Consider the following 23,100-nt stretch of genomic DNA (forward strand, 5'->3'; position numbering starts at 1 on the left):
ACTCATGTTCATTGAGTTGATGATGCCATGCAACTGTCTCATCTTCTCATGTCCCCTTCTCCTGCATTCAATCTTTCCCAGCATCAGGGCCTTTTTCAGTGAGTTGGTTGTTTGCTTCAGGTGGCCAAAGTATTGACATTAACCTCTGCTTGATACTTTGTTATTAATTTTGGATTCCAAATCACAATATTTCTTTGAATTTTTTAACAAAAGAAGAAAATCTCTAATAATTATAATTATTTGTAGGAAAACACAAATAATTACAATTTTAAAGGAGCCTTATTAAAAAAAAAAAAACCACACACCAAAAAAGGCATTTTTTTTTTTTTCATTTTGAAGTTACCATTTATAACTCTTAGAGCAAGTACAATGCTTATTAATTCTGGGTAGGTAAAAAGTTTGCATGTTATCTTAAAGATGTTTTTTAACAATCAAAAGAAAATGTGTTTTAAAAAGGGAAAAAGAGAGTTCTCCATTTTTAGACTTCAGAGGGTTAACAAGGATATGACATTAAAGTGAAACTGAAGGTAACAGCCATCAGAAGATGGAGGAAGTGTGAATGGGTTACCTTATAAACACCTGTGGAATAGAACACGGGCTTTTCTCTCTGACCCAGGACAAATGCAATGCTGATGGTTAAACTGTTTCTTGTTTCTAAATATAACTAAAAGATGTCTAAGCAAGACCTAAATTAGAAATCTCTTTTATTAATTTAAAAAAAAACTTAAAAATAACCACCTTAAAAACCAGGATGTGCATAATAACTACTTGGTAGCCCCCATCAGAATTAAAAACAGCATTGGGGGAAGAGTTATATATAGGTGGGTGCATGTCACTAGGGGCACTAGTTAGTATTCTTCCAGTACAAATGGTGTGCCAACAGAGTGCTGCCACAACCAGGACTTTCTGGAAGAGTCTGCACTGTAAGTCCAGCCCACAGCAAAACCTGTGTCCTCTGTAGGGTGGAAGTCGCGTGTATGTGTGTTCAGTCGTGTCCCACTCTTTGCAACCACATGGGCTGTAACCTGCCAGACTCCTCTGTCCATGGGATTCTCCAGGCAAGAATACTAGAGTAGGTTGCTGTTTCCTTTTCCAGGGAATCTTCCAGACCTAGGGATCTAACCCACGTCTTCTGCATCACAGGCGGATTCTTTATCACTGAGACACAAGGAAAGCCATGGAGTAGAAGTCATTGTTCAGTAAAAATGTGATGTAATTAATGAGAAGGTATTCTTGCCAAGAGTACACAAAGCAAGAAACGGCATTTTAGACTGATTCATGGTAGAAATAAGCGGACGGGTTTGCTTAAGAGCTAAAGACTTTTTTAACTGCCCCATATTTTCTGCTGCTCTGACTTGCATTCCCATTATGATTAAAAAAGAAAAGTAGTTGCAGAACTCCAGTGGAGTAGAAACAATGCCCACAGGTTTCTTTGCCTCAGAAGGAGCTGGTGCTTTTGGTCTGCTGGATTTTCCATCGCCTCAAATGGCTGTTTGCCTAAAAAATTACTATTGGCCAAAAGTGGGTTTCAATTTTACTAATGAAAGAAGTCTGGAACTAAGAGATCTCTCACTGTCATAAAAAAGGGCTCCACTTTGGTTTTAAGAATAAAATTTGTCAAAGCTATAAGAATAGAATAATATAAGTTAAACCATAGGGCCTATTCTGCAAGCATGTTATTATTGCTGTTTTAATGGCAGAAATTAGACACCCAGGCATGTATAGAAAATACAATGACCTTACTTTTTTGTGGCAGATTTTAAATATTTCAGCTAAGATGCAACTGCAAAAGAGAGTTTCTGATGGCAGTACCAGAACATTCTTCTATGCTTTCCTTTAAAAGGGTAGTGGCTTGATAAATACTGTTTTTAATGCAAAAAAAAGCAACACCTGACAACAGGCTGTAAAGAAACTAGCACTAAGCAGGCAGGATTATGCAGAAACAAAGAACTAAACTGTATGAATTCCTAGCTTGAAAAATTCAAATTAAGGTTTCTGAGTGGAGAGCCGGTGGTTGCTCTTTGCGTCTCATCTAGGTTTTATTTTCCTAGGTTTATTTTCCTCATGACCCAGGTGGTCTTCTGACATCTAGCTCAGTGCAAGGCTAGATGCAAAGATTTTATGAACAATGAAGGGCTTCCTATCAGAAATTTGTTCAGCCTAAAGACAAAGTGTTTGTTTTCTGGTATTAAGGCAGAATGCAAGGGTTTGAGTGGCATAGAAAGGAATGTGCGGACAGTACCAAGAGGACAAGAGGAAGGACCTTCACCTCCATGGTTAAGTGCCAGCACTTGATCTGGCTGGTGCACAGGAGCCCCAAATCTGCCTCTTGTCTGGGAATTGTTGGAAAGTATGATTGGGCCTTTAACACAGTCTTGTGTGTACCATGTCTGCTAACAACCTGATGATTGTTTACTAATATTCTGGCTTATATTCCTTCACAGTGATTGCTCCCTGCTACAGTGTTGAAATTACATTCAGAGCTGTAAATATATATATATATAGAGCAATATTTTCCCACTAAATTAAGGGAAAATATTTTAACAAATAACAATAGTAGTGAGAAATATTTGACATAGTAGTGCAAAAATGCATCACAGTTTATAAAGGCTTAAAACATTTCCAAAATATCCCTAAGCTTTTATACTGTGAACCTTAGAATCTTACTCATTTTTGTTTGCACTTAAACTTGGGTGTTTGTCTAAACAGTGGTAACATGCAAGTCTGATGACCTCTAGTCCATCAAATATTCTCTCCTGCAGCACAGAGGTGATGGTGATTATAGAATATCACTGGACAAACTGTACAAATAGATGAGCAGGTACATTGCAGTACTGAGCAGGGTCCAGTACAGTAGGAGAACAATTTGACCGCAAGGACCCTGGGCTCAGACTTGCAAGCCGGAATGGCAGTCTGTCTCATAAAGTTAAATGTCTTTTCTCCTTAACAGAAGGAGCACAGCTTCTCTTCTTTCTCCTCCCACCATTTTTGGCACCAGAGCTGGAGGTCCTCCTTGGATGTGGGGAGGATATCCATTGGGTATCAGTGGACGTGGAAGTGGATTTCCTTGAGAGAGTCCCTGAGGAGGAGGTGCCTCTCTGAAGAATGTTGTGAGGGTATGTCACCTTGATGTCACGGGCAGCATCCAGGTTCTTAGATGGTCTACTACAAAAGTAAAACTGTAGCTTTTGGATATAAGACATATTCATATTTCTGAAGTCCATTCTTTTCAACAAATTTATTATTTCAAGCCATGCTGTTTTCTATGAGATCAGTCCCTTCTGGGAATATGAGGAGCTGAAGTGGTTCACCAATATCACAAAAATAGTCATGTCTTAAAATAACTCTCGCCATCCTTCCATTTCCTCTGAATGAAGATATAGGCACCAGCCTGCATGGCCCAACCAAATCCAGGGACACATTTGAGACTGGCTTTGAGGTAAATTTTCTCTAATCTGAAATAGCTATATATCATCAGATAATTCCACAGGAATATCCAGTACACTTTTGCCCAGTGATTCATGATAATAAAACGTCTTTCTCCAGGAACAAATGCATTACCTATTATAAAAGTGATTATAACAGGTGATGCATTTAACAAATGCATTACCTCCAGCAATGCCACAGGTAGTGTGAGCCAAGTTGCCACAAGGCAGTTGTTGATCCAGCAATACCATGATGGGTTTATAAACATCAAAGGTGAACAAGGATCCCGCATGAAAATGCTTCCATAAAACCTTCCCCCAAATAAAGTGACTATAAAATAAATCCCTCTCCATGACACCATGATTATTCTGAAGTGAGTCCTTGACCAGACAGATGAATTGTAAACTTCTTCCAGTCTGTATTTTGCCCTTTAGGCTCTCTGTGGTGCCTTAGGTGATTCTTCCCTTGGAGTGGCTTTCCTCCACTGGGCTTCCTTTACACTAGACTTTGTTGACTTTGATATAATTAAGTTTTCTGTAGTAGCAGAAATCAGAAAACTAGAGGCTTCTGTTAAGCCTGGTGTTATTATACCTTATTTGACCCAACAGTTCTCAAAGCGTTTAAAATTCTTCCCAAACTCAGTAACAAAATACTCACTATTATTTTTCTTAAATTAATAAACAGTATCCCTGGGTCTGGAAGATCCCCTGGAGAAGGGTATGGCAACCCACTCCTTATTCTTGCCTGGAGAATCCCATGGACGGAGGAGCCTGGCAGGCTATAGTCCATAGGGTTGCAAAGAGTCAGACATGACTGAAGCAACCCAGCACACATGCACATCTCCATTCATATAGTTACCAAAAAGCCAAAACAAACAAATGAAACACCTTCGTAGTCTCTTTACTTGCTCAGCAGGTGCTCCCCTCCTCTAACCCATTATTCTTCACATCCAGTCAATCGTCCATTCTGCCTTCAACATGTGTGGTGGACTGTGAATTGTACTTCATCACAGTTAATGACCTGGCTTACTCCCTCGCCATCTCTCATGCCATCTCTTGTCTGGAGCATGGAAACTGCCCTTAACTGGTCTCTTCCTTACATTCTGTCTTTGACCCTGTCACCGACAAAGTCCCCTCTTCAGGATATGAAGCTGATCGTATTACTCACCTGATTAAGATCCTTCTGTAGGTCCCATTGCCCACAGGATAAAGACACTCTTTTAGCTGAGAATTCACAATCTGGCCCTAACCTTTCCTGTCTTCTCTCTCAGCAACATCTGCAAAACTCTCGTCTGACCCCGATGAGTGCCCTCTCACTCATCCTAACTTCGCACTGCTTTCTTTTTTGGCTTGAAGCCGTTTCTCCGTTTATCCCACAGACAGTTCCCTTCCTTTCTTTCAGAGGACCACCCCAGCAGAAGCAGCTGTTCCCTTGTATGTGTTCATTTAAGTTTCATGTTCATATAATCAAAGAAGTCTTTGCCAAACTCAGGTAACAAATATTTTTCTTCTTTGTTTCCCTCTAGAAATTTCTTTTTTTTTTTTTAGTTTCCACACTTATTAAATATTTGATTAATTTTTTGTAAACAATGTGAACTATGGATTGAAGCTCTTTTTTCTCTTCTTTGACTTCATCTTCTTTATCATGTTCATACAAAACTATATTTGTTGCCTCATTATTTTAAAAAATCCTTTGTCTATCAAGTTATCTCTGAACCTGGTCAAAAATCAGTTGTCTAAATATATATGGATTTATTTCTGGGTTCCCCGCTCTCTGATACCAATACCACACTCCTTAAATTACTGTCATTTAAGTCTTAACATCCACTAATATTAATCCTCCAACTTTTTATTCTTTTTCAAAGATGTTTTGTCCTTTTATTTTCCTTAGAAATATTAGAATCTACACGTCGATTTCTAAAACAATTTTTTTTCTTGGATTTTGATTAAGATGGCATTGGATCTGTATATTTATTTGGAGGGAACTGTTAATAACATCTTAACAGTATTGAGTCTTTCAACTAGTTAAAGATCATTTTTAAAGCTCATTTAAATTTCTCCCAGCAATATTTTGTAGATTTCAGTGTGTATACAGTTTTTGGCTGTTTTTTTCAGATTTATCCTTATCTGGTTAAAAGACCACATGAAAGTGAAAACTAGTTTCTGAGACATGAGAACTATAGGCTTGACCTTATAGTAAAAGCAAGGAGCCACACTTCAGCACACTACAGACAGTGGTATATAAGATAAGACAGCAGAGTCTTCTGAAAAATGACTGTGGTTCATGTTGATAGAATTGCCAAGAGTAGGCTAGATGGGTGGTGGCAGGCTTATGATTGGAATCAGTCTTCTTAAGGATTTACAATAAAACTGATCAAAAGTGAATAAAGTCTAGGAATCTGTTGTGCATGGACTGTTAATTTTTTTCTTTCTTTTTCTTTCTTTTTTTTTTAGTGATAATGTTAAAACTTTTAGGCTGGTCTGAAATGACTCCTCATGTCTCCTTGATACTTTCAGATAGATACACTTTATTTCAGTATCATAGAGTATAGCAGATGAAATGAGATAGCTACTTTATTCTATCACTGATTAACACCAGGTCAGGTTCTGTTCAATGATAGTGAAATCCCCATGTCTGGCAACCTTTAGAAAGTGAATAGCTAATAATCTGTGATGGATGGTGCAGACACTGACCTCCTGAGAGTCAAAGGCTACATGACTATAAAACCTCCGAAGACACCTTAGAGCTCTATGTACAATTAAATAATAATAATGTTAAATGAGAGTTATTTAACTTTAACAAAGGACACCCCTTGAGTTTATGTCACTATAAGTGGATTTCCTTCTACCCTTGAATCCTTCTAGGCAGGGAAAATATTTGCTATTGAAATGCTTTGCAGCTAAGTCGTTTGAGTGGCAGTTGACAGTTCTGAAAGGCTGTGGTCTTGGAAGCTGATGCATCCCCTACCCATCCTGAATTCCAAATAGAGTTATTTTTAACTTCATTATCAGTGCATATGACTGTCCTTGCTGGGAAAGTGAGCCAAACTGATGTGATGTTTCTGTTGCTTACGTGAAAGAGAGAGAGAGGCCGCCAGTTGTTTCACATGCTCCTAGTAGACAACATTGAAAAAAGAATCGCAATCCAAATAAATAAAATAACCATTTCAGTGAACTAATGAGGAATACCAAATGTTTATCACTGAAGCAAATGAAAAGTTTCAAGGATTTTCTAGTGTGATTATTCTACCTCAGCTTAATAATTCAAGTGCTGATGGGATCATGGTGATGGTACAAAGACCATATTCAGAAGATCTCTTCACATTCATTTCATAGAGTGCTTTTGAAGGCATGTTTAATCCTCCTGACATTTTTATCTCTCTGGAGAACCTCTTTGAACTCACACACATTATCCCATTCTTCATAAATCACTCAGCTACAGACTTCAAACTTCAGTTCACTCAATGCGACACTTACTGAGTTAGCACGTGCAAAGCATTACGTTAGAGCCGGAGGGGATTCCAAGAGAGATATAACATAGCCTTCACCTTCTAGGGGATCACAGTCTAATGGGGAAGAGAGATACACACATCAGTAATTTTAAAACAAGGGAATCTCTGATATTTGTTTCTGCTGTGTTGTGGAAAGAGAGAGGAATCATGGTTGTGTGCAAAGTTGTAGAAATAGTACTTTTCTTGTACCGATGACTTCTTCAACCTCTTCCTAAGTCTGTTTTTGCTCATCATCTTATGACGAATCATGTAGAATACTTGCAGTTGCAAGTACAATAATAATTAACACTGGCTTAGAGAGAAAAAGAAATCTTATACAAAGTAATCTGGAAGTAGGTACTTACTTCCCATACAGTCACATAGTATCATTAAGAACTTGGGCTCTTTGCTTATCTCTCCGCTCTACCATCTTCAGTAGTGAATTTTCATCATTTAGCTTGATGCTTCCTGGTTGCAGCAGGGCTGCTTCAGCTCTAATTGTCACTTGCTATGCAATTCACCTAAAATGAGAAGAAAAGATTTCTCACTCTTTATATCAGGGAGAAAAGTCCTGCTCAGGAGAAACCCAGGACAATTTCTCTTACATCTTATTTGCGAGCACTAGGTCATGTTTGCTCCTTAGCAAAGGGGTAACTCTTAGCTTACTTATCTTTGATCAGTCATATTTCATTTCCTGAATCTGTGGTTGGGTGAGAGTTCTGCTTTCCCTGAGAATGTTACTGCCCAAACACAGCTGAGAATATAGAAACCAAAAAGAGGAGGGAAGGAGAGTTAGCTACCAACAGCATCTGCAAGAACACATCCATTTATCTGAGCATTCAGAGCTTATGTTACTGGAAGGGAGATCCCTTCTAGGACCCAAGAGTGAGCTCTTGTCTAACACTCAGAAATGTCTGAGGAGACACACTTACTGACAAAGCAAAAGACTTGATTGGGATGCAAAAGACTTCCCACCTGGGAAGGGATGCCCAGGTGGAGAGCAGTGGGATAAGGGAACCCAGGAGGACTGCTCTGCCATGTGGTATTTAATCTTGGGTTTTACGGTGATGGGATTAGTTTCCAGGTTGTCTCTGGCCACTCATCTTACTTTTGCCATATTTGGGTCCTTCCTGGTGTTATGCGCATGACTTAGCCAAGATGGATTCCAGTGGAAAGGTTTCTGGGAGGTTGTCAGGATATATTATGAGCTAGTGTCTCCTCCATTTTTTTGGCCCCCCCTTAATGCTTTTGGAAAAGACCCTGGTGCTGGGAGGGATTGGGGGGCAGGAGGAAAAGGGGATGACAGAGGATGAGATGGCTGCATGGCATCACTGACTCGATGCACATGAGTTTGAGTGAACTCCGGGAGTTGGTGATGGACAAGGAGGCCTGGTGTGCTGCGATTCATGGGGTTGCAAAAAGTCGGACACGATTGAGCGACTGAACTGAACTAATGCTTTTGACCGGTGGTAGTTTGTCATTTCCACGTTCCTTATAGGGACCTCCCATAAGGAGGTCTCTTCTGTAACTACTTCTTGTTTAGAGTGGGCACTATCCTGGCTAGTAGAGTAGAAGTCTCTCTCTGCCTGATCTAAATCAAGATATTCTATGTCTGAAATTGGCTTCCACTCTTGTTTAGTGACTAAGTCATGTCTGACGCTCTTGGGACCCCATGGACTGTAACACACCTGGTTCCTCCAACCATGGAATTTTCCAGACAGGAATACTGGAGTGGATTTCCATTTCCCTTTCCAAGGGATCTTTCTGACCCAGGGATTGAACCCCCGTGCCCTGCATTAGCAGGCAGATTTTTTACTTCCAAGCTACCAGGGAAGCCACACTTTAGTAACATCAGTCTAGTCTGAAGCTGTTGGAGCCTGCTAAACTTTGTGAGCAGTTGAAACAGAAAGGGCCCAAACCGGAGGCCTAACAAGATACCCTGAAATGGCAGGAACCAAGGGAGGAAGGAGAGAAAGTGCCAAGTGCCCGTTGTGACCAAATCTCGGTTTTTTTGTGGCCTGTTCTAAGGGCCCCTTAGTGTCTTCTTGGACCTTCCGAGAATGGTTATAATAAAAAAACAACATTCTTCCTTCAGATAGACAGGTGCTCCCCTGTCCTGAGGTCAGTATAGGGCCTGGTGATTTTGTAGGATCATAGTGGCTAAGTAATCTTCTTGGGATTATAGACATCAGAGGGTCTTTGCAGTCTTGTTTGTGGTTACAGCAGTGTTACTAGAAAGCTGCTGAAACTTATGTAGAGAGGTCCCTTTGGGGGCAGCTCCTGCCAAACCTTGAGTTTAATCCCAGGGCCAGAAACGAGGGTAAACACCACTATGCAGTATATCCTCTGGTGGTGATACATTGAGGCAAGGAGGCATTACTCCAGGCCAGATCTGTGTGTAGTGTGACTTACCCTAGAGAGCAGGTCCCTGACCAGAAAGGGGGAAGAGGTAAGTAAGCTCTATTCCTGCATATGATGCAGACACCAGACACCATGACTGGGTTCAAGCTGGGTGACAAAATGGTTTTGCCAAATGGGGGTAGAACTTCTCTCTTACAAGTGGAACACAGCATAATGGGATGGGGCAGACCTTCTGGGTGGAAATTGTCACCCTGCTTGCCCCAACGCCAGGAGCAATAAGAGTGTTTGGAAAGGGACTCAAGTGCTGAGAGGCCTCTTGTTATGTGTTCTCAAGGTAGAGAGTGTTACATGTGGACTGCCACCATAGGGCTTGGTTCTCAGGGATGAAGACCCCTACAAGGGAATAATAACAGTCAAAGGTGCCTATCTGATTTAGAAGTCAGGGTGATTTAGAAATCGGGGCATGTTGCTTGTCCCGAACAGAATATGGATTTTCAAGACTGGATGATGGCATTTAAGGAGGGCCTCAAACCTGGGGATAGGTATAGTGTGTCTTCTTTTTTTTTTAACTTCTAATTTCTAGGCTTTGGGCTAAATCATATTACTGCAGAGCAATTGCTGGATCCTGGTTTTTGTCAGTTCCAATGCTGAAGGTTACTCTACACTGTGAACTGTCCAGGTGTCCCACAGACTCTCCTGTTAGAGACACTACTGTTTTGTTTTGTTTTGTTTTGTTTTAAGAAAATAGGGAATGCCACTCAGGGGATGTTGGTCAAGAGAGAAATTAAGGACTCAAATGGCATTACAGATGTCACTGTGGGAGTAAATATAGCCAGGTATTGCTGGTACCAGGGCATAAAGCTATTTCCCCCTTTTATTTGAAAGGCTATGCCATGACCCAGATGGGTGCATGGAGTGGTAGCATACAGGTGGCCCTAGACATAGTTTAACTAGGGCTCTTTTAAGAATATGGTTGGCATGCTCTACCTTCCCTAAAATTTGGGGCCACCAGGATGTTGTTATTGTTGTTCGATCATTCAGTCATATCTGCTGACTCTTTGCCACCCCATGAACTGCAACATGCCAGGCTTCCCTGCTTCCCTATTTCCCAGAGTTTGCTCAAATTCATGTCTATTGAGTCGATGATGCCATCCAACCATCTTATCCTGTGTTGCCCCTTTTTCCCCGTGCCCTCAATCATTCCCAGCATCAGGGTCTTTTCCAATGAGTCAGCTCTTTGCATCAGGTGGCCAGAGTATTGAAGCTTCAGCATCAGTCCTTCCAATGAATGTTCAGGACTGATTTTCTTTAGGATTGACTGGTTTGACCTACTTGCAGTCCAAAGGACTCTCAAGAGTCTTCTTCATCACCACAGTTCAAAATCATTAATTCTTCAGTGCTCAGCCTTCTTTATGGTCCAACTCTCATATCCATACGTGACAGACCTTTGTTGGCAAAGACATGTCTTTGCTTTCTAATACACTGTCTAGGTTTGTCATAGCTTTTCTTCCAAGGAGCAAGCGTCTTTTAATTTCATGGCTGCAGTCACTATCCACAGTGATTTTGAAGCCCAAGAAAATAGTCTGCCTCTGTTTCCATTTTTTCCCCATCTATTTTTCATGAAGTGACGGGACCAAATGCCATGATCTTAGTTTTTTGAATGTTGAGTTTAAGCTAGATTTTTCACTCACCTTTCACCTTCATCACAGGCTCTTTAGTTCCTTTTGGCTTTCTGCCACTAAAGTGGTATCATCTGCATATCAGAGATTATTGATATTTCTTCCAACAGTCTTGATTACAGTTTATGAGCTATCCAGCCTGGTCTTTCACATGATGTAATCTGCATGTAATTTAAATAAGCAGAGTGACAATATACAGCCTTGATGCATTCCTTTCCCAATTTTGAGCCAGTCCATTGTTCCATGTCCAGTTCTAAATGTTGCTTTTTGACCTGCATACAGGTTTCTCAGGAGACAAGCATAGTGGTCTGGTATTCCTGTCTCTTAAGAATTTTCCACAGTTTGTTGTGATCTACATAGTCAAAGGCTTTAGCATAGTCAATGAAGCTGATGCTCTTTTGGAATTCCCTTGCTTTTTCTATGTTGCAGTATATGTTGGCAAGTGGATCTCTGGTTCCTCTGCCTTTTCTAAATCCAGCTTGTACAACTGGAAGTTCTGAGTTCACATACTGTTGAAGCCTAGCTTGAAGGATTTAGAGCATACTCTTGCTAGCACTTGAAATGAGTGTGACTGTATGGTAATTGGAACATTTTTTTGGCATTGCTTTTCTTTGGGATTAGAATGAAAACTGACCTTTTCCAGTCTTGTGGCCACTGTGTTTTTTAAATTTGCTGGCACATTGTGTGCAGGACTTCAATAGAATCATCTTTTAGGATTTGAAATAGCTCAGCTGAAATTCCTTCATCTCCACTAGCTTTGTTGGTAGTAATGCTTCCTAAAGCCCACTTGACTTCACACTCCAGGGTGTTTGGCTCTAGGTGAGTGACCACATCATCATGGTTATCTGGGTCATTAAAACCTTTTTTGTATAGTTCATCTGTGTATTCTAGCCACCTCTTCTTAATCCTTTCTGCTTCTGTTAGGTCTTTACCATTCTGATGTTTATTGTGCCCATCTTTGCATGAAATGTTCATTTGGTATCTCCAATTTCTTTGAAGAGGTCTTCAGTCTTTCACATTCTATTTTTTCCTCTATTTCTTTGCATTGTTCACTTAAGAAGGCTATTAATAGCTTCTTGCTATTCTCTAGAACTGTGAATTCAGTTGGGTATATCTTTCTCCATTTTCTTTACCTTTTGCTTCTCTTCTTTTGTCAGCTATTTGTAAGGCCTCCTCAGACACCACTTTGCTGTCTTGCATTTCTTTTGGGAGGGGGGATGGTTTTGGTCACCACCTCCTGTACAGTGTTTTGAATATCTGTCCGTAGTTCTTCAGGCACTCTGTCTCCCAGATCGAATCCCTTGAATATACTTGTTGTCTCCACTGTATAATCATAAGGTATTTTATTTTGGTTATACCTAAAATGGCCTAGTTGTTTTCCTTGCTGTCTTCAATTTGTGCATGAATTTTGCAATAAGGAGGTGATGATCTGAGACACTGTCAGCTCAAGGTCTTGTTTTTGCCTACTGTGTATAGTTTCACCATATTTGACTGCAAAAATTTAATCAATCTGATTTCTATATTGACCATTTGCTGATGTCCATGTGTAGAGTTGTCTCTTATGTTGTTGGAAGAGGGTGTTTGCTATGACCAGTGCATTCTCTTTGCAAAATTCTGTTAGCCTTTGCCCTGCTTCATTTTGTACTCCAAGATCAAACTTTGCTCCAGATACCTGGATTATCTTTTGAATTCCTACTTTTGCATTCCTGTCCCTTTTGATGAAGAGTACATCTTCTTTTGATGATAGTTCTAGAAGGTCTTGTAGGCCTTCATAGCACCACTCAACTTCAGTTTCTTCAGCTTCAGTGGTTGGGGCACAGACTTGGATTGCTGTGAGGTTGAACAGTTTGCATTGGAAACAAACCAAAATTATTCTGTTGTGTTTGAGATTGCATCCAAGTTCGCATTTTGGACTCTCTTGTTGATTATGAGTGTTGGTTGACTGTGAGGGCTACTCCATTTTTCTGAGGGAATCTTGTCCACAATACTAGGTAAAATGGTCATCTGAATTAAATTCACCAATTCCTGTCCATGTTGGTTCACTGATTCCTAATATATTGATGTTCACTCTTGCCATCTCCTGCTTGACCATGTCCAGCTTACCTTGCTTCATGATTCTAATATTTCAGGTTCCTATGCAGTATCGTTCTTTACAGCATCAGACTTTACTTTTACTGTTTGACACACCCACCACTGAGTGACATTTCTGCTTTAGCCCAGCCTCTTCATTCTTTCTGGAGCTGTTTCTCCTCAGTCTATATTGGACACCAACTGACGTGGGGGCTCATGTTCCGAGGAGTGAAAGTGATATTTGATTCCTAAACATGAGGCCAAGTTTTGGGATATCATGACTGTAAATAAGGTTCGTTTGTCACTCTGGAGTGATTGGGGCAGCCCAAACCTAGACGCTGTCTCTTTAATAAAGTTTTACAGACTTTTGTAACTCTGTTCTACTAGGGAATGCTTCAATCCATCCTGTAAATATCAACAAAAACTAGTAAATGATACCCTTGCAATTCCAGCATAGCTGTAAAATCCTCCTGCCAGTCTTCTCCTGAGTGACCCCTGATATCAGACAGGTTTCATTAGGGGAGCTGGCAGAGGTCTGGGTTTTGGATTATTTCTTAGATGGGTATCACAACTCTGTGTGATTTGCCTAGTTCAGTTCAGTCGCTCAGTCATGTCCGACTCTTTGCGACCCCATGAATCGCAGCATGCCAGGCCTCCCTGTCCATCACCATCTCCCGGAGTTCACTCAGACTCACATCCATTGAGTCAGTGATGCCATCCAGCCATCTCATCCTCTGTCATCCCCTTCTCAACCTGCCCCCAATCCCTCCCAGCATCAGAGTCTCTTCCAATGAGTCAACTCTTCACATGAGGTGGCCAAAGTATTGGAGTTTCAGCTTTAGCATCATTCCTTCCAAAGAACACCCAGGGCTGATCTCCTTCAGAATGGACTGGTTGGATCTCCTTGCAGTCCAAGGAACTCTCAAGAGTCTTCTCCAACACAACAGTTCAAAAGCATCAATTCTTCGGCACTCAGCATTCTTCACAGTCCAACTCTCACATCCATACATGACCACTGGAAAAACCATGGCCTTGACTAGACGGACCTTAGTCGGCAAAGTAATGTCTCTGCTTTTGAATATACTGTCTAGGTTGGTCATAACTTTCCTTCCAAAGAGTAAGCGTCTTTTAATTTCATGGCTGCAATCACCATCTGCAGTGATTTTGGAGCCCCCCCAAAATAAAGTCTGTCACTGTTTCCACTGTTTCCCCATCGATTTCCCATGAAGTGATGGGACCAGATGCCATGATCTTCGTTTTCTGAATGTTGAGATTCAAGCCAACATTTTCGCTCTCCTCTTTCACTTTCATCAAGAGGCTTTTTATTTCCTCTTCACTTTCTGCCATAGGGGTGCTGTCATCTGCATATCTGAGGTTATTAATATTCTCCTGGAAATCTTGATTCCAGCTTGTGTTTCTTCCAGTCCAGCGTTTCTCATGATGTACTCTGCATATAAGTTAAATAAGCAGAGTGACAATATATAGCCTTGACGTACTCCTTTTCCTATTTAGAACCAGTCTGTTGTTCCATGTCCAGTTCTAACTGTTGCTTCCTGACCTGCATACAGATTTCTCAAGAGGCATGTCAGGTGGTCTGGTATTCCCATCTCTTTCCGAATTTTCCACAGTTGATTGTGATCCACACAGTCAAAGCCTTTGGCATAGTCGAGAAAGCAGAAATAGATGTTTTTCTGGAACTCTCTTGCTTTTTCCATGATCCAGCGGATGTTGGCAATTTGATCTCTCGTTCCTCTGCCTTTTCTAAAACCAGCTTGAACATCAGGGAGTTCACAGTTCACGTATTGCTGAAGCCTGGCTTGGAGAATTTTGAGCATTACTTTACTAGCATGTGAGATGAGTGCAATTGTGCGGTAGTTTGAGCATTCTTTGGCATTGCCTTTCTTTGTAATTTGAATGAAAATTTATCTTTTCCAGTCCTGTGGCCACTGCTGAGTTTTCCAAATTTGCTGGCATATTGAGTGCAGCACTTTCACAGCATCATCTTTCTGGATTTGAAATAACTGGAATTCCATCACCTCCACTAGCTTGGTTCATAGCGATGCTTTCAAAGGCCCACTTGACTTCCCATTCCAGGATGTCTGGCTCTAGATGAGTGATCACACCATTGTGATTGTCTGGGTCGTGAAGATCTTTTTTGTACAGTTCTTGTTTTCTTGCCACCTCTTCTTAATATCTTCTGCTTCTGTTAGGTTCATACCATTTCTGTCCTTTATCAAGCCCATCTTTGCATGAAATGTTCCCTTGGTATCTCTAATTTCCTTGAAGAGATCTCTAGTCTTTCCCATTCTGTTGTTTTCCTCTATTTCTTTGCATTGATTGCTGAAGAAGGCTTTCTTTTCTCTTCTTGCTCTTCTTTGGAACTCTGCATTCAGATGCTTATATCTTTCCTTTTCTCCTTTGCTTTTTGCTTCTCTTCTTTTCTCAGCTATTTGTAAGGCCTTCCCAGACAGCCATTTTGCTTTTTTGCATTTCTTTTCCATGGCGATGGTCTTGATCCCTGTCTCCTGAACAATGTCACAAACCTCATTCCATAGTTCATCAGGCACTCTATCTATGAGATCTAGGGCCTTAAATCTATTTCTCACTTCCACTGTATAATCATAAGGGATTTGATTTAGGTCATACCTGAATGGTCTAGCGGTTTTCCCTACTTTCTTCAATTTGAGTCTGAATTTGGTAATAAGGAGTTCATGATCTGAGCCACAGTCAGCTCCTGGTCTTGTTTTTTTTTTTTTTTTGACTGTATAGAGCTTCTCCATTTGGCTGCATAGAATATAATCAGTCTGATTTCGGTGTTGACCATCTGGTGATGTCCATGTGTAGAGTCTTCTCTTATATTGTTGGAAGAGGATGTTTGCTATGACCAGTGCATTTTCTTGGCAAAACTCTTAGTCTTTGCCTAGTAACCATAGCCAAATATGAGGATGTTAGAGAAATGGGCTTAAGCAAAGTTTCCAGGTTATCTCTTCTAAAATGGGTGTTTCATGTAGAGAGTTAAAAATTTTCTAGACTTTGGAGTGGGAGGGGATAGTATTATTTGATCCTGGTCAGTCTGCAGCCACTTATGTGACTTGATCTCCCAAGTCTGCTTAGCATATTGGGAATGTTCTGGGGAAAAAAGAGGGAAGATAGCAGTGTTGGGTGGGAGATCTGCCTTGGCAGATCTTTTGGCCTCCTGATCCAATTCCCTATTCCCCTAGGTCTCCCCCCTGGATCTCCTTTTCTTCTCCCTTTTGTTAACCCTTGCAGTAGATGACAGCTAATTTAGCAAGAAAATCGACTACCTCAAGAAGCCTGACAATGAGTTTTTCTGTGTGTTTAATAGGAGAACTTTGGGCTCTGAGCATCCCTCTTTAGTTCCAGATTGCTGCATGGGTATGCAGGATGAGGAAAGTATACTTACATCTATACCTATGTTAATCCTCCTTCCCTCCTCTAGTTCTGGAGCCCTTGTCAGGGGGAAAAGTTCAGCCTACTGGGCTGAGGTGCCTGAGGCAAGAGACCCACTCTCCTTGGTTTCTTCTGGGCTCCCTATGGATATCCCAGTTTCCTCTCTCCTTTTCGCTTAAGCTGCTGGCATCCCTGTGCCATACTTCTCTGGGCCAGTTACAGGTGTCACAGGTAGGTCAGGATAAGAAGAGTAAAATTCATCTATAATGAGCATGCATTGGTGGCCTATGGGGGAAATATGGGGATCTGATATTAAGGAGGCTGGATTTAAAGTCTGACAGACCTTTAGTTTTATTGCTGGGGTGTTCAGGAGAGGGGGTCTGTATTGAGTAATTCCCCCACACCATGTCATCCATCTATCCCCTTTAGTCTCTGATACTGCTTGTACCTGGAGGAGCACCCACCACAGTGAGTCCACTGTGGACCATTTAGAGGTTTTTTTAACCATAAAAGTGTGGCTACTACTCCTGGAGGCAAGCAGTCCAACCTTTGGCTACCTCATCTAATTGTTTCAAGGGATAGGCCACAGGCTGTAATATAGCCCTCTCCATTTGTCCCAACATCCTGAGTGGGTCCCACCTGTTCAGAGACCTACAGCCTAAAAGATTTTCCTGGTTTTGGGAGGTCTAAAGCAGGGGCCAAGTGACACCTCTTTCAGAGTGTTAAAGGCCACCTTACAGGTCTCATCCCAGTCAAATGGCCCTTCTTCTTGTTTAGTTCTTCATATAGGAGTTGGGCTAGATTCCCATAACCAGGAGTCCAGATCTGGCAAACTCCAGTTATCCCCAAAAACTGTTTCCTAGTTCGGGGACAGTGGTTATTCAAGATAAAGGATTTCCTCTGACGGCTGACATTCTTTTTCCTTCTGTAACATCCTTTTTCCTTCTGAACCCAAGGTATTTTACTTAGATTAAGCTTATAGTACTCTCGCCTGGAAAAATCCCAGGAGGAGGAGCCTGGTAGGCTGCAGTCCGTGGGGTCGCTAAGAGTCGGACATGACTGAGCAACTTCAGTTTCACTTTTCACTTTCATGCATTAGAGAAGGAAATGGCAACCCACTCCAGTGTTCTTGCCTGGAGAATCCCAGGGACAAGGGAGCCTTGTGGGCTGCCATCTATGGGGTTGCACAGAGTCAGACACGACTGTAGTGACTTAGCAGCAGCAGCAGCACACTTGTATGAACTTTCTTAGGAGGACAGTTGGCTATCCCTTTTCATAAAGAAAATTTAAGGTCTTATTAGTATCCATTTAAGAGCTAATAAAGTCTGGGCTTGCTATGAGCAAATCACCTACATATTGTATTAGGCTACTCTTGGTATGGTTAATTCTCTTGTTCTCTCTCCAGGGAAGTCCCAAATATATGGGGACTGTCTCTAAAACCCTGGTGTATGGCTTACCTTGTTTCTGGATCTCGCCACTCAAAGGCAAAACCTTTTGGGACTCAGGATGGAAGGGAACACAAAAGAAAGCATCATTAAATCCAGGACTGAAAAGTACTTAGTGGTTCCCAAGACTTGTGTTAGAAGGGTATATGGGTTTGGGACTGTGGAGTGGGTGGGAACCACGGTCTCACTGACCACTCTTAGATCCTGGATGACTTGATAAGATCCGTTTGGTTTTAACAGTCAGAACTGAGGTGTTTCAGGGAGACTCATAGGTGATCAGGATTCTGACATCCCAGTATTTGTTAACTAGTGGTCTAAGGCCCTCAAGAGCTTTTGATTTCAAGGGGTCTTTTCCAGGTGCAGGGAGTATTTGGCTTCAGGAGGATCTTTACTGGTGAGATATTTATAGCTAGTACCAAGCTGGAGACATATCATACCTGGGGATTGACTTTATCTGAGAAATGGAAAGCGTTGTCCTTTCCTTTGTCTGACTGCAAATGTTCAGACAGGTACTAGACAAAGTTATTGGTTTCTAGCTTTCCCTAAGTCACTCTGGTCTACAGGTGGCAAAGGAGGTCTCTCCCTAGTAGAGGAACAGAGCAACTGAAGGTATATAAGGGTCCCTTGCCAATTGCCCACCTTATGTGGAGGGGCTTAGTAAAATTTCAGTTTGGGGGTTTTCCATCTAATCCCATCACTGTTATAGTCATGGAGTTTAAAGGTCCATGTTGGAAAGGAAAAACAGAGAAGGCAGCCCCTGTATCCAAACTGGGCTTTCCTCTTGCCCTCATGTCCTCCTTCTCCTGGTCCCTAATTAGAAACACTTTTTTTTTTTTTTTTTTGGCCTTCTCTGCTAGTTCAGAGGTGGGGTCTCTGGTCTTTTTTCTAGTTTTTGTAATTTTCTCTGTATGTCAGGATTGCCTGGGGTTAGGAAGGGATGGACCAGCAGGACTCTACCTTCAATACTTTCTAGATTCATGTGGATAAAATTTTTGAGTGCCTCCATGAGCCTTCCCCAAAACAGGGCCAGATTTCCTCTCTCTTCCTGGGTAACTTCTTTTATTATAATTAATGGCCTTCTGGACCCACTGGGTCATTCCCTGTGGTAGGCAAATAATGATGTATCTTAGGGATTCCAACTCTGCTTTTGTGTTGGGGTCCCATTCAGGCTTTGCAGAGGGGATTGCCTCTTCTGCAGGGGCTAGGTCAGCATCCACCCACTGCAGTTCATCAGCCTGATCTAGGATTTTAGATCCTTTTCTGGCCTGATCTAGGATTATAGCTTTTTCTTTATCCTTGCAATACCAGTTGAGGATGACTATCACATCCCTCCAAGTGAGGGCTTAAGGCACCTACATTCACCTAAATTTGGGGGGTTTTCAGAATATGAAACCCATTTTTCCCCAAACATCTCATTGAATGATATTTTGCATGGAAAAGGAACATGACCCTATATGGTTCTCCCTTCCCCATCTGGTACCTCTCTTTGGGGACACATTTTGCCTAAGGGAGACCTTTCTTCATGTGGAAGGTAAAGCTTATTTCCTGATCAAAATTGCATGAAGGAAGGGGCATAAGGAGGTGGACCTGAGGCAGTGGTAAGGACTTTCTCCCAGGTCTTGTGGTCTGGAGGGCAGCCACAACTTCCCTTGCTCTCCCTGTCTGCTTTGGAAGAATCAGGAGAACACTGAGGGCATCTTCCATCCCAACCTTTGCCAAAAGAACTTTGAAGGATCATTTATCAGTCTCTGAGCTTACATTTTCTCATTTTGGGGGGATCTTGGTAGAGGTACATAAAGACTTGGACATAGGGTAACTCATTGTTTTTACCCTTGTATTAAATGGTGCTAAATCCATTTCCCAAAGAGTAGATAAGCCAATCCTGGGTGCAGTATCTGATAAGATTTTCATTTTTAGTTCATCCAGCCAGTATTTCTCCCAGACAACTCAGTGGTGTGTCTGAAGGGGATCTGAGCTTGTTTCCCATTTTGATGGCAATATAGTTTGTACCAGTGCTAGGGTAGGTGTCCCGATTTCTGATTCTATAGAGATTGTAAGTTCTCTCTTGGTCCCAAAGCACCTGATTGTATATATGCATCAAAACAAATGCTTAGTGGTAAGTGCAGTTGCAGGGGCTGTAGGGCTGCTCCTAATAGATTTAAGTTAACCTGTAGATATATGTCTAAGGTTCATCCAAGACCAGGTGCAACTGTACAGAACCCTGTCAACCACTTCCACCTGGAAGCATTCAGTCCATTGGACAGTGGAATGACTGAATTTATAGAAACAGGATGTCTGACTGAGGTCTTCTATCTTCTAGTTAACCCCCCAGGAACAGAGAGCACAACTGACAGGGAGGAAAGATTGTAATGTCTGACAAATCTCTTTCAAAGACTCAAAACTTCAGATCCAAGTACTGCAAATAGAGTAAACAGAAATACCTTGGGTCTTCAAAGATTCCAAAGGGAGGAAAAGGGGGCAATTTGAAGGAAGAGAGGAAGGAGGAGGGGCAGTATTTGTCCTTTGGTGGCTGGCTTATTTGTTTAAACTCATATACTCAAGCTTCATCCATGTTGCAACATGTTACATGATTATCATTCTCTTTTAAGCTAGAATAATGTTTTATGTATAAACCACATTTTCTAATGTGTTACAGTTTCAGTCATGCAAGATATAAAAATTGTAGGAATCTGTTCAATAACTCGCATAGAGTTAACAATTCTGTATTGTACACTTCAGAGTTTTTAAGAAGGTAGATTTCATGGTGTGGGTTCTCTATCAAAATACAATTTACATTTTGATGCCCAGGTCACTAAAGATACAGATTGTCAGATTTCATTGGTCTGGGTTGGGATCTAGGAATTTCTTGGTTTGGATTTTGTTGGTTGGTTGGTTTTACGCTTCCTGTGACAGTTCTGAGTTGTAGCTGACCAAGACAGTTTTAACATTCTCCTCAGCTTGATTAAACAAGTTTTTTCTTGATCACAGGGCCCTGCCCTCTCTTTTCATAGAGCATTTGTTATTGTTCAGGTGCTCTGTAGTGTCCCACTCTTTGTGCTCCTATGAATGGCAGCATGCCAGGCTTCCCTTCATTATCTCCAAGAGTTTGCTCAAAACTCTGTTGCCCCATTTTCCTCCTGCCCTCAATCTATGCCAGCATCAGGGTCTTTTCCAGTGAGTTGGCTCTTCACATCAGGTGGCCAAAGTATTGGAGCTTTAGCATCAGCCCTTCCAATGAATATTCAGAGTTTATTTCCTTTAGGATTGACTGGTTTGATCTCCATGCTGTCCAAGGGACACACAAAAGTCTTCTCCAGCAACACAGTTGTAAGCATCAATTCTTCAGTGCTCGGCCTTCTTTGTGGTCCAACTCTCACATCTGTACATGACGACTGGAAATATCATAGCTTTGACTATACAGACCTTTGTTGGCAAACAGATGTCTCTGCTTTTTAATACACTGTCTAGGTTTGTCATAGCTTTTTTCCTAAGGAGCAAGTGTCTTTTAATTTCATAGCTGCAGTCAGCATCCACAGTGATTTTTGGATCCCAAGAAAATAGTCTGCCACTGTTTCCATTTTTTCCCCATGTATTTGCCATGAAGTGACGGGACTGGATGCCATGATCTTTGTTTTTTGAATGCTGAGTTTTAAGCAAGAGGCTCTTTAGTTCCTCTTTGTTTTCTGTCATTAGGGTGGTGTCATCTGCATAGCTGAGGTTATTGATATTTCTCCTGGCCATCTTGAGTCCAGCTTGTGAGTCATCTAGCCCAGCATTTTGCATGATGTTCTATGCATATAAGCTAAATAAGCAGAGTGACAGTATACAGCCTTGATGTAGTCCTTTCCCAAATTTTGAACCAGTTTGTTGTTTCTTGTTTGGTTCTAACTGCTGCTTCTTGCAGAGAAGGTGATGGCACTCCACTCCAGCACTCTTGCCTGGAAAATCCCATGGATGGCAGAGCCTGGTAGGCTGCAGTCCACGGGGTCGCTAAGAGTCGGACACGACTGAGTGACTTCCCTTTCATTTTTCACTTTCATGCATTGGAGAAGGAAATAGCAACCCACTCCAGTATTCTTGCCTGGAGAATCCCAGGGATGGGGGAGCCTGGTGGGCTTCTGTCTATGGGGTCACACAGAGTCGGACACTATTGAAGCGACTTAGCAGCAGCAGCAGCTGCTTCTTGACTAGCATACAGTTCTCAGGAGGCAGGTAAGGTGGTTCAGTATTCCCCTCTCTTTAAGAATTCTCCACAGTTTGTTGTGAGCCTTACAGCCGAAGGCTTTAGCATAGTCAATGAAGCAGAATGGATGTTTTTCTGAAATACCCTTCCTTTTTCTATGATCTATTGGATGCTGGCAATTGATCTCTGGTTCCTCTGCCTTTTCTAAATCCAGCTTGCACATTTGGAAGTTCTTGGTTCATGTGTTGTTCAAGCCTAGCTTGGAGGATTTTGAGTATTACCATGCTAGCCTGTGAAATAAGTGCAATTGTGTGGTAGTTTGAACATTTATTGGCATTACTTTTCTTTGGGATTGGAATGAAAACTGACCTTTTCCAGTCCTGTGGCCACTGCTGAGTTTTCCAAATTTGCTGGCATATTGAGTGTAGCACTTTCACAACACCATCTTTTAGCATTTGAACTAGCTCAACTGGAATTCTATCACCTCCACTAGCTTTGTTTGTAGTGATGCTTCCTAAGGCCCACTTGACTTCACATTCCAGGATGTCAGGCTCTAGGTGAGTGATCACACCATCGTGGTTATCTAGGTCATGAAAATATTTTTTTTATAGTTCTTCCATGTATTCTTGCCACCTCTTCTTAATATATTCTCCTTCTGTTAGGTCCATACCATTTCTGTCCTTTATTGTGCCCATCTTTGAGTGAAACTTTCCCTTGGTATCTGTAATTTTCTTAAAGAGATCTGTAGTCTTTCCCATTCTGTTGTTTTCTTCTATTTATTTGCATTGTTCACTCAAGAAGGATTTCTTATCTCTCCTTGTTCTTTGGAACTCTGCATACAGATGGCTATATCTGTCCTTTTCTCCTTTGCCTTTCACTTCTTTTCTTGGCTATTTTCTAAACTAAATGTTTAGAAAAACTGTGACTGTGCATTTTTTCTCTATTCCTTTGAAATGTATGTAATTCTTTCCCCAGCCTCTTTCTTTGGAAGGGTAAGAAATGACATGAAACTGTTGGGCTGGCCAAAAAGTTTGT

General features: G+C 41.5%; 1 pseudogene; it reads right to left on the reverse strand.

The window, feature by feature from the left end:
• Positions 1 to 2,663: 2,663 nt before the first annotated feature.
• Positions 2,664 to 3,787, reverse strand: LOC138434685 (lysocardiolipin acyltransferase 1 pseudogene; annotated as a pseudogene).
• Between the last annotated feature and the right edge of the window lie 19,313 nt (positions 3,788 to 23,100).

This window comes from Ovis canadensis, chromosome 2, assembly GCF_042477335.2.
Source record: "Ovis canadensis isolate MfBH-ARS-UI-01 breed Bighorn chromosome 2, ARS-UI_OviCan_v2, whole genome shotgun sequence".
Classification (NCBI taxonomy): domain Eukaryota; kingdom Metazoa; phylum Chordata; class Mammalia; order Artiodactyla; family Bovidae; genus Ovis; species Ovis canadensis.